This window comes from Mustela nivalis (genome assembly GCF_964662115.1).
Source record: "Mustela nivalis genome assembly, chromosome: 7".
NCBI lineage: Eukaryota > Metazoa > Chordata > Mammalia > Carnivora > Mustelidae > Mustela > Mustela nivalis.
In genome coordinates this window covers 13,656,347-13,673,257 of record NC_139026.1, presented here as the reverse complement: position 1 = coordinate 13,673,257, position 16,911 = coordinate 13,656,347, and the positions used below count along the sequence as shown (strand labels likewise).

Below are 16,911 nucleotides of genomic sequence, written 5' to 3'. Positions count from 1 at the left end.
AGTGGGATCAAAGGATCTCTAAGAAAGTCTCTTGGGGTCTTTTGCTGAGGGCTCTTCCTCTTAGGTGGTAGTCCTAGGAGGCTGGGCTGGAGTTCCTGGTGGTCCCTGCAAGGATATTGGTGATGCTTAGAAGTAGTGCCGAATAGACTGGAGTACATCATTAGAAGGTTACTCTCTTCCAAAGTGACTGTCCAGCCTTCGGATTCCATCAAGGAGAGTCTTGGCTTGGTGTACTTTATCCCCACACCTGCCAACTTTCAACTTGCTCTTGGAGCTCACAGATGACAAGGGTCTCTAGCATGAATTTCATAATGTTTCTTTGTTTTTGTAAACCTTTTTGTGGTTCCCTTCTTTTGTTTATGGAAGGAGACATTGGTTTTCCATTTATGGGCATCATAGAGTTTCTTTTAAAATACGTTTAAGGGACACCTGGGTGGTTCAGTGGGTTAAGTCTCTGCCTTCGGCTCAGGTTGTGATCTCAGGGTCCTGGAATTGAGTCCCACAATGGGCACTCTGCTCGGCGGGGAGCCTGCTTCCCCCCTCTCTGCCTGCTTGTGATCTCTCTCTCTCTCTCTGTCAAACAAACAACCAAATAAATAAATAAATAAATAAATAAATAAATAAATAAATAAAATCTTTTAAAAATACATTTAAGTTAAAATGGACCAAATTTAAAGAATAGTTAATGATTCTATGAATTAAAATTATGGATAGTTCATGAATATGGTAAAACTTGTACAGTTTGTGACTGATGATTGAAGTCTGGGACACTCAGTTTTGTCTCCAGTCAGAACTCTGCCCTCAAGGGCATAATGGGAAGCACACAGCATTGGTGCAATACATATGCACTTGAGACTTGACTTTGAGGCTATGACCTTCGGAAGGTTGATTAACTTCTCAAAGCTTTGGTTTCTTTAGCTATAAAATGAGAATGGGGCAACTGGGTGATGGGCACTAAGGAGCACACTTGATGGAATGAACATTGGGTGTTAAATGTAACTGATGAATTACTAAGGTCTACCTCTGAAACTAGTAATACACCATGTGTTAATTAATTGATTTTAAACAAATAAGAAAAGAAAAGAACAAAAGATGAGAAGATACTACTTCACAGGGTTGTTGTAAGGATTAAATGACATAATGCACATAGAGTAGAAACTGAATACAGAGATTGCTGCACAGTAAATACCAAGGTGAACAATTACAGTTGTTGTTGTTAGAAAAGTACCCTTGGAATACTGAGGTATTACTGGTTGCTTATTTGATGAGCTTGGGAATTTTATATTCTTTCTTCACAGTGCGTGTTTTTTTAAAATCCTTTTTTTTTTTTAATTTAAGTGTAGTTGACATACAATGTTATATTAGTTTCGGGTGTGCAACCAGATGATTCAACAATTCTGTATGTTGCACAAGAGCTACCACAATAAGTGTAGTCACCACATAGCATTACTACAGTCTTATTGACTGTCCTGCCCATGCTGCACTTTTTAGCTCCATGACTTACTTACTTTATAACTACATGTCTGTACCGCTTAGTCCCCTTCACCTATTTCACATTCTCACAGTGAGTTTGGATGAGGACTGAAGTGAAACCAAGAGACCTTGGGTGTGGGGGAAGAGTTGGAAGTAAGGAAACAAGTATGTCCTGACCGTATACTGTCAGTGCGTGCCTCATTGTTACTAATTCTTCCCCCTCTCTGTATCCCACTTCTTGCCTGGTGCCTTGGAGTTTCCTCCAAGGAGGAATATACATCCCTGCTCTTAATTGCGGATATCACCATGTGACTTGCTTTGGCCAACAGAATACTAGCAGGCAGGAAGCAAACAGTGGGGTAGCATGTGCTTGGACAAGGCCCTCCTGAGGATTTCCTGGCCAGCTGGCTAGTCCATGCAGAGCCAAGCCCTGCAAGGCCCAGTCTGCATCAGCTAATTCCCTCACAATGGCTGTTTTTCCAGCCACTGAGCTTTGGGGTGCCCTTTAATGCACGATAATTGTGTTGATAGTTGTTGATGACCCCTACTATGCACCTGCTCAGGCGCTTTTACTTAGCTTTTGAATTTGGTCCTCAAACATCCCTGTTTACTAAGACTTGGAGAAACCTAAGGAAATGGACGTGGAGAAAGCTCTTCCAGTCCATGGTCATGCAGGGGAAAGAACAGAGCTTGGAGGTGACCAAGAGTCCCAGAACATGATCTTTCCACTACATCATGGAAGAATGGGGTGGTAGGAGGCAGAACACCATATGACTGGTTTCACAGCTGGGCCTAAGGCTGGTCCTGTCTATAGTCATCCCTGAGACCACATTGGCCAACATCATAAATCTAGGACTATGACATCACAGGATGACTCAGACAGGAGGGGGCGGGACAGGGAAGCCCTGGCAAAGGGCTGGGTGGTTATAAAACCTCAGTCTAAATAGGGACAGGGTGGTAACATTAGTAGACAGGGCTGGGTCACAGAGTCGGATGGTTTGGGTCAAATGATGACTGAAATTTATTTTGGAAAATATTTTCCCAAGTGTCTCACTGAGCCTTGTGGGAATGAGAAATTGATGGGGGAAAACCAAGAGGGAAAGCTGACAAGGTTGAGAAAGCATGACCAGCAGGGGTTCATTTCATAAAATTCAGGGCATCAAATTCTTGCTCATCCTTTAGAACACTTCCTCCATTCTCCTGCCATGAGATCTGTCCCTGTCATAAGCAGACTCAATCCCAAATCCCTCTTTTAATCCTTCAGTGATAAGTAACAGCCAACATTTACTGAGTGAGTACTAAGTGCCAGACACTGTTCTTAGCACTTTACACCTTTGTTTACCCTTCCAATCTCTGCCACAACTCTAATAGGAATAGGGAATATGCCTATTAACCAATTTTACAAATTTTTACACACACACACAAAAAAGGAATAGGCACAGGGCAGTGAAGTGAAAAACCCAAGCTCATACAGCTATTAAGAGACTGAGATTTGAACACTAGAGAGTATGGTCTGAATTACTCTGCTGATGTTTACTGCACAGTGTTGTAATGATCCCATTCTATTATTAAATGAAATAATGCCCATTAGGCACTTAGCTCATTGCCTAACATTAGGTAGAGTGCCCCAAATATTATTATTAATACCAAGTCATACTATATTGGTATGAATCTATTTATCAACTTCTAACAGCTGCTTCCACAATTCTCTTTAGGGAGGGAAGATTTTGTGGGGAAAATAGTTTGGTGAGTGGTTGGGATGGAAGGCAAACTTCCTTAAGGGTCTGGCATAAGCTAGAGCCAAGGCCTCATAGGTGTCAGGGAATGCCCTGCACAGGAAAATGAGATTTTGGAGATTGGGTGAACTGGGAGAGTATTGAGGATGAAGATGAGAGGGCAAGGAAGACTCTGTGTCATGAGATGAGACCCCTTCCTTGGACCTGATTATGGTCAACAGTGCATTTACTAAATACACCATTCCTAGTGGGAGAGGTTGTTGTTTGTGGTGGGAATGGGAGAAGCAGCTGTACTTGATGTTATGGTTGATATGCTGTGGGATGATGGCCTGGGGGATAACGGTGCCCTAAAGACTGTGTGTACTGGAGAGAATGAGCCCACCAGGGACAAGCAAAAACCCAAGGGAGGCCAAGGAATTTCCCTTAGATGCTGAAGGATCAGGAGATCTCCATCTGACATCTGGTTAAGGTTGTTATTACCAATGCCATTATTAACATTCCTTTCTCTACAGAATGCATGCTTCTGGAAGGCACTGCTCATTCATCTTGGCTTCCCAGGGCCAGCTCAGTGTTTGGAACTGAGCAGGCCTTTGACACATGGTTCTTGAGTGAATGAATGAAAAGACTTTGAACTAAGTTCAACAATGCCTGTTCAGATGTATGCCAACTCAGCCATTCTGTGTGTATGTGTGTGTGTGCATGTGTGTGTGTGTGTTTAAGTAGGATCTATGCCTAATGTAGGGCTTGAACTCAGGACCCCAAGATCAAGAGCCACATACTCTACTGGCTGGGCCAGCCATGTGCCCCATCAACTCAGCCATTCTTAACATCTGTTCACAAAGAGGTGCTCTGAATATCATAGTTTGTTCCTATCTGAAATCACGGACCTGCTTGCCATGTATCTGATCTGCTCCATGATTTCCTAATTGCTACTGATGCCACACCCAACTGTATCTCTGGATTCATTCCTTGGACTTGAATTTGAGTATGGTGTTTTATAGGCCTTGTGGCTGCCATTTCCTCCTCCTACCATGGGTTGACATTAGAACAGTGGTTCTCACCTAGAGCCAAGTTTCCCCTTCAGCAGACATTTAGTAATATCCAGATATATTTTTAGTGGTCACAGCTAGAGAGATTGATATTGGCATTTAATGGGTAGAGGCCAGGGATGTTTCTAAACATTCTACAATGTTCCCTGTCTTGGTCAGCTGGAGCTGCTATAACAAAATAACATAGACTGGGTGGTTTAAGTGACGGACAATTATTTCTCACAGTTATGCAGTCTGGAAGTCCAAGATCAAGGTGTTGGCAGATTCAGTTCCTGGTGAGAGCCTTCTTCCCTGGTTTGTAGATAGCTACCTTCTTTCTGTGTACTCATGTGGTCTTTTCCAGGCGTATGAATGTGAACAGAAAGAGAAATCCCTCTTTCCTCTTATAAAGGGCACTAATCCCATCTCAAAGGTCCTAGCCCCCTCACCTAACTAAACCTAATTCTCTCATAAAGCCCAAATGCCATGTCCAAATACCATCACATTGGAGGTCAGGGTTTCAACATAAGAATTTTGCAGAGACACAAATATTGAGTCCATAACATGCCCACAACCAGGAGTTACTTAGTCTATAATATTAATGGTACTGAGGTTGAGAGATCCTGCATTAGAATATTACGGTTAAGAGTCTACACCTATTGGAATGTAGAAGCACTGGTTTGGGTCCAACCTCTGCCAGTTACTTGAAGACAGAGATGAAAATGGTATCTACCTTGAGGGTCAAGAGGATCAAATTGGGTCTGACCAAGAGCTAGCTTCTGCTCTTTTCTTCCTGAAGTTCCCACCCCAACACACACATTTAAAGTAGCAATGACAGCCAGATTTCTCCATGGCCCAGGGACAGACCTCAAGTGGGTCGAGGTGGGTTCAGGTGCCTCCCAGTCCATGTGTTACTAATTCAGAGGCCAAGCCTGGAGAAGCTAGTTCTTTGTCCCAGAAACCATGATGTGCTTCTGTCCTTCTGTGCATCCAGGTCTGGGGAGTGAGCACCTTTGCTGGAAGTAAATAATTGTTTATCTTTCATTGTCTTATACCTAGGGAGTTAGTTTTGGGGCATAACGTAATTGTGAATGTTAACAGATACATGCAACTAGGCAAATGAGATTTATATAAAAATCTGGTTTTACTAGAGGAAACCCTTTTTTGGGTGGGGGTGGGGGGGACAGCTAGCTCTTTCTAAGAGCAGTAGCTCAGTCTCAGAATTTATGCTATAAGGATGCACTGCACACTGACAGACTGTCAGAGCAGGAAGCAATGTCAGAGACCATCCCGTCAAACCCCCTCACTTTATATTTGAGGAACTGAGACCCAAAAGAGGACAGAAATTTCCTCAGGATCACATTCTAGTTACAAAGAAGTCACAACAGAGGGCTCCTCACACCCTGTCCAGGCAGATGCTACCCCACCATGCTACCTCTTGCTAAAGGGAGCCCATCTCCGATTAGATGTCAAGGAAGAAATGATTTCCTCTTAAGTTTGAAGCTCAAGCTTCATGTTAAACAAGAATTTGATTTTCAGAGTCATCTCCTGCAATGGGGCTTTATTTGAATTTCTCTTTTCTTCTCTTGGCCTGGAGGCGGCATTGAGGCAATTCCCTCTGTGGGTGCCTCGCTCCATACGTAAACACATGTCTACCATATATACACAGGCGCACACATTTGTCATTCCTTCCCAGAATGACTTAATGATTTCCATGTAACCAATATGTTGCAGCTGTTGGCTTCCTTCAGGCTGAAGCACTCAGAAAATCATCAGTTATCAAGTTGCCTTCCAGCCACTGCTTTTTCCCAGCCCCGTACATTTTCTCCCTCTTTCCTTTGAAAAACAAGGCAAGACAAAAAAAAAAAAAAAAAAAAAAAAAAGGAAGAAAAAGAAGGTAAGAAAACAAGTTGAAACAAAAATACTGGGACCCGGGGCGCCTGGGTGGCTCAGTGGGTTAAAGCCTCTGCTTTCGGCTCAGGTCATGATCCCAGGGTCCTGGGATCGAGCCCTGCATCGGGCTCTCTGCTCAGCGGGGAGCCTGCTTCCTCCTCTCTCTGAATGCCTCTCTGCCTACTTGTGATCTCTGTCTGTCAAATAAATAAATAAAATCTTAAAAAAATAAAATACTGGGACCTACTTCGAACCAAATCCTGGCCCGGGGTCTGCAGGTACTGGGCTGACACTATGTTTTAGTGGGAGGTCTCCCAGTAGGAGACAATTTTAGTTCGCTCCTCCATGGCAGACAACTTCCAATCAGGAGATGCGGGGGGAGGGGGGGGGAAGGCTGGGGGTCAGGAGGAGAGAAGCGTGTTTCGGAGAAGACAGTGTATTGAGTGGATCTGGTCAGTAAGCCTAGGTGCATATTCTTACTCTGCCATTTGCCAGCTTTGTGACCTTGAGAAAATTGCTCAACGTCCCTGAGGCTCAATTTCTTTAATCTGCAAATACCACCTGAAGATTAGAGTGAATGTTCAGGAAATGCATCCATCTCCACCTGCCAGCTTCTTTTCCCACCCTTGCTCTCTGGCCCATGGAATGTAAGAGAGAGGTATTTTCTGTGAACAAGTAACACTGACCTTTATTACCTGCCTGGCTTCACCCACGACTTCTTCCAAAAACTGTTTACCTGGACAGAGGCAGCTCTTGGGACCTATGTGTGGGACTACAGTGCCCAGATGTCTCCTGTTGGCCCCATGCCTTAGAGAAGAGACTGGTCACAGCCAATAGGTAAGTCCCTTAGGAGCAGTCTGGACTGGCCAGACTGCTTAAAGCTTATTGTCTGTTTCATATCCTTCATGTACCTTACCATTCTACTCCCCTTCATCCTGACTTTTTTTGTCTGAACTCTACTCCCAGCCTCAACTCCATCCTGCTCATTCTGCTACCTTTTCACCTTCTCAGAGCCTGGTTCCAGTCTTACCTGATTTTAAAAATGAATCTGTCCTTGGTGACCTCCTCAAGCGACCCCTGATCAAGTCCCTTGACTCCATATTCAATGCCTCCTGTGGTCTGGCCCCAGCCTTATCTTCCCCTGGTCCCCTTCATGTTCTCCCTTCATATGCCATTCAAACAGGACAACTTGCCTCATGACTCTTTTTTTTTTTTTTTAGATTTTATTTATTTATTTGACAGAGAGAGAGAGAGATCACAAGTAGGCAGAGAGGCAGGCAGAGAGAGAGGGGGAAGCAGTCTCCCTGCTGGGCAGAGAGCCAGATGTGGGGCTTGATCCCAGGACCCTGAGATCATGACCTGAGCCAAAGGCAGAGGCTTAACCTACTGAGCCACCCAGGTGCCCCATGACTTCCTGTCTTTGAGCCTTTGCCCTGCTGTGTCACTCTTGGAATGGTCTCTCTCTCCCGGCCGAAGGTCAATATCCAGCTTAAAGCCTGCACTCCCAAGATGCCACGCCTGGCCCTCTCCTACCTGTTCAGCTTTTTGCTTCTCTGTGCTGGGGTTGGGGTCCATGCCTTGGAATGTCTCAGCACCTGTCCCTTATCTCTTGGCGTTGACCACTTTCTACTTCATATTGTAGTTAGTTGTATATAAGTTGTTCTTTAAGCGGAACCATAAGGGCAAATGCCCGTGGGAGAAAGACATGATAGAGGGAAGTCCAGAGAGGAGGGAAAATAAAGTCAGCTTTCACCTCCAGGGTCTATGGGAGGAGGACAGGGAGAGAGAGAAAAGCAGAGGGAGGGGCTGGTGAGAAGCGGGGTGCCTGCAACTCCTGAGTTAAAGTGCCATTTCTGAGGACCTCTCTGGTTTGAGGAAAAAGCTGATGAGGAAGGTGAGGGGGAGAGGGGACTTCTGCCTGATTCTCGTTTGGACTTCTGGGAAGAGACCTCCTCACAGGCATCCTCCCTGCCCCCGCCTCCCTGTGCTCTATCAGCCTCAGCCCAGAGAGCCTGATTCTGCACTCTGGAGACGCCGTCTGTTTTCCTGTGACATGGAAAGGAAGCAGAGGCCTCCGTGAGTGCCTGAGGGGCAGTCGGAAGTTAGTGGAGAGGTGGCAGGGGCTCTTGTTAAGGAAGGTTGTTGCTGCCAGGCCCAGGTGAGCCTTCTGTCAGGGGCCACTCACATTCAGTTAGAGACTGGTCTGACCCAGGCAGACCTCAGTGAGGTTGGCAGTGCCAGTGAGAGAGGCAGGCATGAATACATGACAATGTAGGATGGGTTGTAAGACTCTTTCTCAGTTCCTGCTAGATACCTGTTTTAATTCTTTCTTTAGGGTCTCAGGAACAAACAAACAAAATCCACCTAACCAGAACACAAATGATTTTGTATTAGAAATCCACATGCTTTACAGCTCCAGCCAATAAATAACATCACGCAATAGACTAATAGTAATATTAAATATAGAGTAAACTGCATATTCAATAATAGGCCCTATATTGGGGGAGAGTTTCTAACAACTCTCTCATAGGACATCTCATTTTTAAGTTCATTACTAAATTTTAGAATCCACTAACAGTCATCTTTGATCCCAGGCAACATGATTCAATGTGGAATTAGGAAGGAAGTGTCACAGAGTCCTCAGCATTTAGCCCCATGTCTGCCGAGCACAAGGGAGGGTCGGGAACGAAGGACATGTGCAAAGGTGAGATAATTAACTTCCAGCAGGGGCTATAAGAGGCAGCAGAAGGGGGTATTGAGCTGGACCTTGAAGAATGAGCTGTGGTCTATCTGAGAGAGAAGGTAGGGGTGGGCATGCCAGGTATAGAAAACAGCATGTGCAAAGAGATGGAAGCATGAGGAAGTATAGTGGATTTAGTGGTAACATTTGGTGATATTTGGGAGGATAGATTCAACTGTTAATGACAGTTATTTTATAACAAGCGCTCATAGATTACATGTTTTACATTTACCCATTCTATTCTGATGATGACCCTATGAGGTAGATACTATCATTCCCACTCAATGAGGAAGCTGGGGCACAGAGGGGTAATAATGCTCAGGTCATGTAGCTAGGAAGTGACTGAATCAGGAATCAAAGCTAAGTAGCATGTCGCACTAGGTTAACCATCTCTCCATATTATCTCATTTAATCCTTCCCAGAGTGATGCCCTGAGGTATAGATACTGACAGTATAGAGGCACAGAGATGTTTGCTAATATGCCCAAGACCACACCTCCGGGAAGTAGAGGAAAAGAGATTCCAACTCAGGCAGAATCTGGAGCCCACTCATAACCTTGTATCTGTTGACCTCCAGGCCACTGACCGAACTATTGAAATTGCCGGCTTATAGATAGCTGATTTCCCCTTGAGAGGTTGGGCTACATGAGGGCAGGGACCATGCATAATTGCTTGCCATTGTATCCCTAGCATCTGGCATGCTGTCCAGCACACGAGTGCCCCATCTGTAGAGTATTTGTATTTTAAACCATTAAGAGGCAGCACAGTGAACTCCTTAGAGCCCAAACTCCAAAGCCAGCCTCTCCGGGCTCACATCCCAGCTCAGCCACTTCTAGCGGTGTAATCTTAGGCCAGTTTCTTCACTCTCTGTACCTGTGTCTTTATTACGAAAATGATGATAATAATAGCACTAGCTTTATCAGGTTGTTGTACTGAGTCAGCGCACAGAAAGCATCTAGGTGAAATTCTCATGTGTAATGCATTCTTTGTAAGTTTTTGCTAGCATTCTTGGTGCCACCCAGTTGCCCAGTGTCTGTTTTAGGGAACAGGGAGACATCATCTTATAACTCAAATGATAGATCGGTAGCTCTCTCCAGCAAGTTTGGAGCTAAAGTTGGGTCTAAAGAAAAGGGAAGAAATACAGCGGTTTTGGGTGTTTGTGAACAGTTGACAAAGATGATATCTGACCCAAAACTGCCTTCAGAATGCTTATCCCTGGGCTCTGGACGCCCCTTCGCCGTATATTGCATGCATCTCTCTTACTGTGCCATGTGTTATAGGAAGGCATGGTTTAGGGAAATGATGCAGGTTTTAAACTTTACCTCTGCCAGTGAGTAGTGGTGTCACTTCAGGTAAATTCCCTAATCTCAGCTGTGTCTGAAATGAAGTGGGGATTATGTAAAAAAAACCTACCCCAAGGGGTGCAAATTCAGGGGAGTGACCTAAGTATCTGACATGGCGCTGGCATTGAGCAGACCAACACACGTTTGCCACCCCTTCCTTCCTTCCAGCCCATTGTTTGCCTCTTCTTCATTGCTGAAATCTCCCACAATGCCTTGCAGAGAGTAAGTGCTTCACACAACGCTTGATGAGTGCCTGAAGGAAGGGTTGTTAAAGGCCCTGAGATGGCTTTGAAGATGTTAAAACAAACTATGGGGGAGGAGGGAGGAACAAGGGAGAATGAGTGGGGGGCCACGAGGGGACCTTTCCGTTTTATGGTAAACACAGTAAAATTTACTTTTAAAAGTTAAGGCAGAGCCTTACTGGGGAGATGAGGGCAGCCAAGGTGGCTCCCAGAGTCTGGGGTGGGGGGCGGGGAGGAACTGGAAGAAGGAGGTGGATGAGAAGCTGTCTTCCTGTGCTAACAGCCAGTCCCAGCCTTCCCTGGATGGGTAGGCCAGGAGCTGCCAGTGCCTGGGAAGCAAGCGTGGGTGACCTGGGCTGCATATGGAGCTAGTGTGTATGAGAGGGAGAGGACACTGCTGAAGGCTGGGTCTTGGGTCACTATAGCAAGGGACAGGCTGATCCAGCCCTAGTAGGTCAGAAGCAGGGTGGCTGACATTCCTTCTCAAATTATAAAAATACACATCTCTCATGCTTGTCAAGGGCTTTGTAATTTGCACAGTCTGTAGGATGACAATGGAGTTACCCATCTGATCCATGAGGCATCATGATCCATAGATGCCATTACCTCATGTGACTGATGGGGAGTTTCAGGGTGTCAGTGGGATTTCTGATGAACCTGCAGTAGGTTGTATACAAAGATGAGGGTGCAATTAATTTCCTCTGTGGTTAAAAAGGGCACATTAAGCTAGTTCTTGAAGGATGAGCTGTTGTCCATCAGAAGGAGAAGGCAGGGCAGGATTTTTCTGGCATAGGGAATAGAATTTGCAAAGGGATGGGAGCATGAGGAAGCATGGTAGACTTAGTGATAGTAATAGTAACTATCCCTAACATATTTTGACAACATACATGTGCTAGGCACTGTTTAGAAGCTTCACATTCGGTTAAATCAATTCTCACAATGGCATGGTCTGGTAGATGCACTTGGATCTCCATTTCACCGATGATGAATTGGAGGCATGGAGAGGTAAGTGATTTCCTTAAGGTTCCAGTGGTAACAAGTGGTGAGTTCCTAGGCCTGGAACCTACTCAAGACAGGCAAGCAGGGTGATCAAGGTGTGAAGGGATAGGTGATAAGGGATGAAACATATGGTTAAAGAGGTGTAATGGGCCAGATGAAAAAGGAAGCCAAAGGTATTTGGATTCTATCCTGTTGGCAATGGAGGGCCATGGATAGTCTAAGCAGGTGATTTTTAGAAAAATCAGTGTGGCACAGGGCAGAGGGTGAACTGGAGAGAATGAGGTCATTATGGATGTACTGGGGGGACAGCCAGACCCTTTGTTCTTATATGTGGGCCAGGCTTCTCCTTCATCTGGATATCCAATGCCCACTCTGAAGCTCAAGTCCATACACCAACAAGACATGGGCTATATCATGAGCTCTCCTGGGAGACAAGGGTCCCATGTGGACCCTATGATATAGCTGTGGCACTTTCTGCATCACATTCTCTGTGTCCAGTGACTGCATTTCAGCTATTTCTATATTTCTTGGATTGCCAGACATCCTTTACCTCTATATTCAGCACACTAGCTAGATTCCTTATTTCCCCAGGAGTACAGGCCAGTATTAGAGTCCTTATGAAGACACTTCAGAAATTCTCACTGGAAAGCTCTTCCACCAAGAATAACTATAGACAAGTGTCTGCTCTAGACAGATATGCTGCTTTGCTTTGTTCTTCACGTAAGCATGGGATGACCTGGCCAGGCACCCATAGTGGCAAGTCAGGTGACAAGTGATACCCACTAGTCCCAGCTCTGAAACTAGATGTGTGACCTTGGGCAAATCATTGTACCTTTCTGTGCTGTAACCAAGAAAGAGGAGGTTCTACTAGACAATAAAGGCAATGTCTCTATTCTCCTCCAGCAAACAACATTTGTTGTTTCTAGAACTTTACTTTCAAGTGTCTGATTTCACTGATTCATGTAACATGTTTTTGTAACTCCAGGCACTGTGCTAGGTGCTAGGAACACAGTGGTACAAGGCAGAGAGAGCCCTAGCTATTATTCTGGCTCATTGTTTACAGTGACTGATTCCATCTAACATCCATGAGCTGAGCACTTATTACTTTCCTGATCTTTTGGTAGAAGTTGTGGCAGACACAGAGAAGATGAAGACATGGTGCATGCTCTAAAGAAGCTTTTTGTCCAAAGCTACCACCGTAAGGGGAGACCAGCCAGCTACATGTGGACAGAGCCAACTTCTTAAAAGGTATTGTTTTTACCCTTCACCTGTAAGTACAATCAGATAAGTAGCCATGCCAGACCGTTTCTTTTGGGCATTCCTTCCAGGTCAACCCATCTCTGATAAGGTCCCCAGGAGCATAGAGTTGTAAAATAAACATGGCTCAGCGTGCCCACAAGATGGCGGCATTCTAGTATTTTCCCAAACAGCCAAGGTCATTGGGAAACCGTGCCCTCTGTTGGTGTGGAGGAGACCCTTCATCTCATACAAGGGCTGAGAGGAGGTCTCATCACCAGTGTTCAGTGAACATACTGATCTTCTGGAAAAACCTGGGGGAATGGGGAGCAATGGTGGCCAGACAAAGGAAAAAGGTACTAAATGTCACTTACTCAATCAAACAAATCTTTCTGGATGCCTTCCCTGAGCTTCCCCATCCCTAAGTTGTGTTTGATGGTCTCCTCTGTGCTCCTCCACCAGAGCACCTACCATATTGAAATTACATTGTTCATTTATTAGTCTTCCTCTTCGATCCAGCTAGGGCCATGTTCATTTCCTCTCAGAACCCCTGATGTCTATGCAAAATCTAGCTCGAATGAGCACAAAGCTCTTTGTTGAATGAATGAAGTTTATCCTAAGAAAGAACTTAAAATAGACTCTCGCTTGAATACCATCACCCAGGTTAAGGGCATCTTGGGCCATTAATATCCTTGTCCTCAAAAATGGAAGTTGGAAAGATGGGAGATCAAGAGATGCACTCCAAAACACACTAATGTGAGTTGTTGGAGGAATGGCCAGGATCACCTTTACATCTACCTCTGCTCAAGAGATCAGCTTGTCCACCTAGCCAGAGAATCAAGGTCAAGAAGATGGAAAACTTGGTGAGTCTGGTGCCCACTGGAGAAAACTGTGGCCTTTAATCTGGGTTTTTACTTCACTTCCATCTCTAACCAGGGAGGGAGGCATGAGTTTTAGCACTGACATAGGGTCCATTAGCTGGAACAAGCGAGTTCAACCTGCTCCTTTGCCACCTTCCATTGAGGCCCCCTGTCCTGGCGTCTGGCACCTCCACCTCTGATGCTGGAGCTCCAGTAAAGAGGAAAGCAGTCAGAGGCACTCTGAAGGGCCCAACCTCCTTGCATTCCAGCCCTGGCCAAAACCAGCTCAGGGAACAAGTGGAGAGCCCCTCTTGGAGGAAGTGATTCAGAAACCGCGATGGCCTGGCGGCCCGCCGTGACTCACAGCACATCAATGGGGGAATTGTCTGTGGAGGCTGAGAATACCAAAGCTCTTTTCTTTCCTTCCTTTCTCTTTTTTTTCCTTTTCTTTTTTGCCCTCCCTTGGCGGCACTGCGGAACACCAGGGCTGCCCAGAAACATGTGTTTCTCATCATTGGCTCCAACAGCCGCCTTGGAGGACCGGGGAGCAAACAAGACCGAGAGGGAACAAGCCCCATGGGGCAGCTGTAGCAGTTAAAGGGGGCCCTTCTCTTTCCCTGTGCCTGAGTCCTATTTCACCTTCCTCATCAACACTGACATCCCCAAAGAGCATCTGGAATGGAGGAGAAAAGAATTTTGGATCCGGGAGAAAACTTAGGAGTATGTCTCTTCCAGTACCTTTGTCTACAGATGAGGAAGCTGATGCCCCAAGAAGGGAAGTAAGTTGCTTGCCAAATACCCTTATAGCCAAGTTACAGCTGACGTCTTGATGCAGTGACTGCATTTTCCTGTACCTCAATTCAGGAAATGTGGTTGACAAAGGATGAATTTTTTTTTTCATGAATAGCAAAAACTGAGAAGTTGCACTAAGTCTCATTATAAATCTATCAATTGTCCTTTTCCCCTTATCTACCAGTCTCAGGAAACTGGTCTGCACAAGGTCACTTGTGAGGTCATTTGCAAAACCTACAGGCTGTTTTGCAGTCTTCATCTGACTGGCTATCTCGGTAGCATGTGGGTTTTCATGCTCACTTTTGCCTCCCTACCTCTCTAGTTTCTCCTTATCGGCATCCTTTGCTCTCCACCTGGCTCGCAAATGTCCAAGCTGCAGAGAGTTCTGTCCTAAGCTCACATCCATGTTCATGGTTTCAGTGCCTAAAAGTTAGCTGATGACTCCCCGATCTTCACTACAGTTGTTCATCTTTTTTGGGCTACAAACATGTATGTATAGCTGCCTTCTCAGCATCTTCTCTGGATGCCCCAAACTGAACTCACCCTTTTCCTCCAAACCTCTCTGATTGCTTTGACTCAATTGCCAAACAATGATGGGAAGAGGATGGCTAATATTTCAAAGCATGTGCTTTGGGATCTCATAGACCTGGGCTCGACTCCCAGATATGCCACTTAACTAGCTATGGGGCCTTGACTAAGTTACTTAACCTTCCAGTTTCACCATCTGTAAAATGGGGATAATAGAAATACCTCCTTCATAAGACTGTCGTTAAAAGGAAATGGGCTGGGCTCCCTGGGTGGCTCAGTGGATTAAGCCTCTGCCTTCTGTTCAGGTCATGATCCCAGGGTTCTGGGATCGAGCCCCAGTCGGGCTCTCTGCTCAGCAGGGAGCCTGCTTCCTCCCTCCCCTCTCTGCCTGCCTCTCTGTCTATTTATGATCTCTCTCTCTCTCTCTCTCTGTGTCAAATAAATAAATAAAATCTTAAAAAAAAAAAAGAGGAAATGGGTTAATTCAATAACAACAACACAATACCTGGCACATAGTAAATGCTCAATACATGTGAGCTATTATTTTTATTATGCATCTCAGTACCTTCCCCATTTGAGCCACACTGAATTCTTACCGTTACTTAAATACAAAAGGCTCTTTTATTACTTCAGGCCATTCTCCTCATTTAAGATGCTATTCATACTTTTCTCTGAGGTAAACTCCTACTCACCCATCAGACTGATTCCAACTGTCATTGCCCTTATAAGAAACGAGCAGCTCATTCTTTTGTTCTTATAGAGCACTTTGTTCCACTGCCATAGCATTTATTTTACAGAGGTCTAAGTCCTAAGAAAGCTCACTCTGAGGCCTCATCTCGCACTGCCTCTCCCATCACACTCAGCTCAACAGTATACAAGTGCCCAAGAGAGCCACACTGTTGCATATCTTGGGGCCTTCCTATCAGCTGCTTGCTTTGCTTGGAAAGCCCTTCCATTCAGGAGACATTCTCCTCTAGAGATACTTCTTCCGAGCAACTGTCCTGGAAGCCTGAGGTTGGGTTAGCTGTCCTTTCTTTGTGTCTCCATAGGGCCTACTCACAGTTGTGTTACAGTGAGTAACACAACTCACTGGACTCCATTTTCAGTGCTGAATTATTTGCCTTCTCCATTGGACTTTACTGTGTCTTCCTCATGACAAATACTCATTGAACATGTGATATGTCCCAGGAGCTGTGTTTGGTCCCACACGGCATGAATGGATGAATGCATTTTCTATTTCAATGTCTATTCTCCCTTCAAACTGTGAGCTTCTGAAGATGGTGAATGGACAAAATGAGAGGAGATGGGAACTGTCAAGGAAAAAACCCACTCACGGCCATGGGCTAGGTATTAGAGAATGACTTGTTCTTACAGTAATACTCATCCCACAAACATCTGATACATACCTAGTACCATCATGACCTGTACTAGAACTGATCCAAATGCCTTACAGTCTGAAGGCAGAAGACAGCCAAGGCAATGCAAGCTTTATGGGCAGTGTGATCTGTGCCATAATGGTGTTTGCAGAGGGAGACTTACAGTAGGGTGAGCTTCCTAGATGTGTGTCCTGGGCAGGTGCACAGAGCTCCATGCTCAGAAGGGCTCCATGCTTGGTTTAAGTCTCTACGGTGTCCACTCCGAAGTTCTTAATAATCTCACCTTTGAGTTTGTGTAGAGTAGGTGGTGACAATGGAGCATATACACGAGCAAAGGGGCCTATGTGCATGCACATGTCCACTGCTGTTCCTTGCCATCTCCTTCACAGACAGCCTCCTGATGCCACATGAGAACAGAATCCCAGTGGACCTGTGATACATGGGAGTTCAGTGAGACTCAAAGTGAGTGCAAGCTATGTGTGTGATATCTACAGCTGAATAAGTAGGGAGTGCTGACAGCCCTGAGAGGCCATGCTTGCTTGGCACTTGCTTCCAATGCAGAAAGAAGACAATTGGTGTTCTAAGAAAAACTACCAAGAAATCCTCCCATAGTCTTTCCTACTGGCCCGCAACTTCTGCTGAAAATGATAACACAGAAGGAAAGGA

The 16,911-nt window shown here is 45.3% G+C and overlaps 1 protein-coding gene and 1 long non-coding RNA gene across 4 annotated transcripts in view; one reads left to right on the top strand and one right to left on the bottom strand.

Annotated features, from left to right (window-relative positions):
- SYN3 (synapsin III) overlaps positions 1-16,911 on the bottom strand; it is a 453,379-nt gene that overhangs the window by 113,890 nt on the left and 322,578 nt on the right. The gene's annotated exons all lie outside the window — the stretch shown is intronic.
- Positions 1-16,911, top strand: part of LOC309869428 — a 33,582-nt gene that overhangs the window by 10,838 nt on the left and 5,833 nt on the right. The window contains exons 2-3 of the long non-coding RNA XR_014314180.1: positions 6,875-6,967; positions 12,578-12,701. This is a non-coding gene — a long non-coding RNA (uncharacterized lncRNA). The remainder of the gene's footprint in view (positions 1-6,874; positions 6,968-12,577; positions 12,702-16,911) is intronic.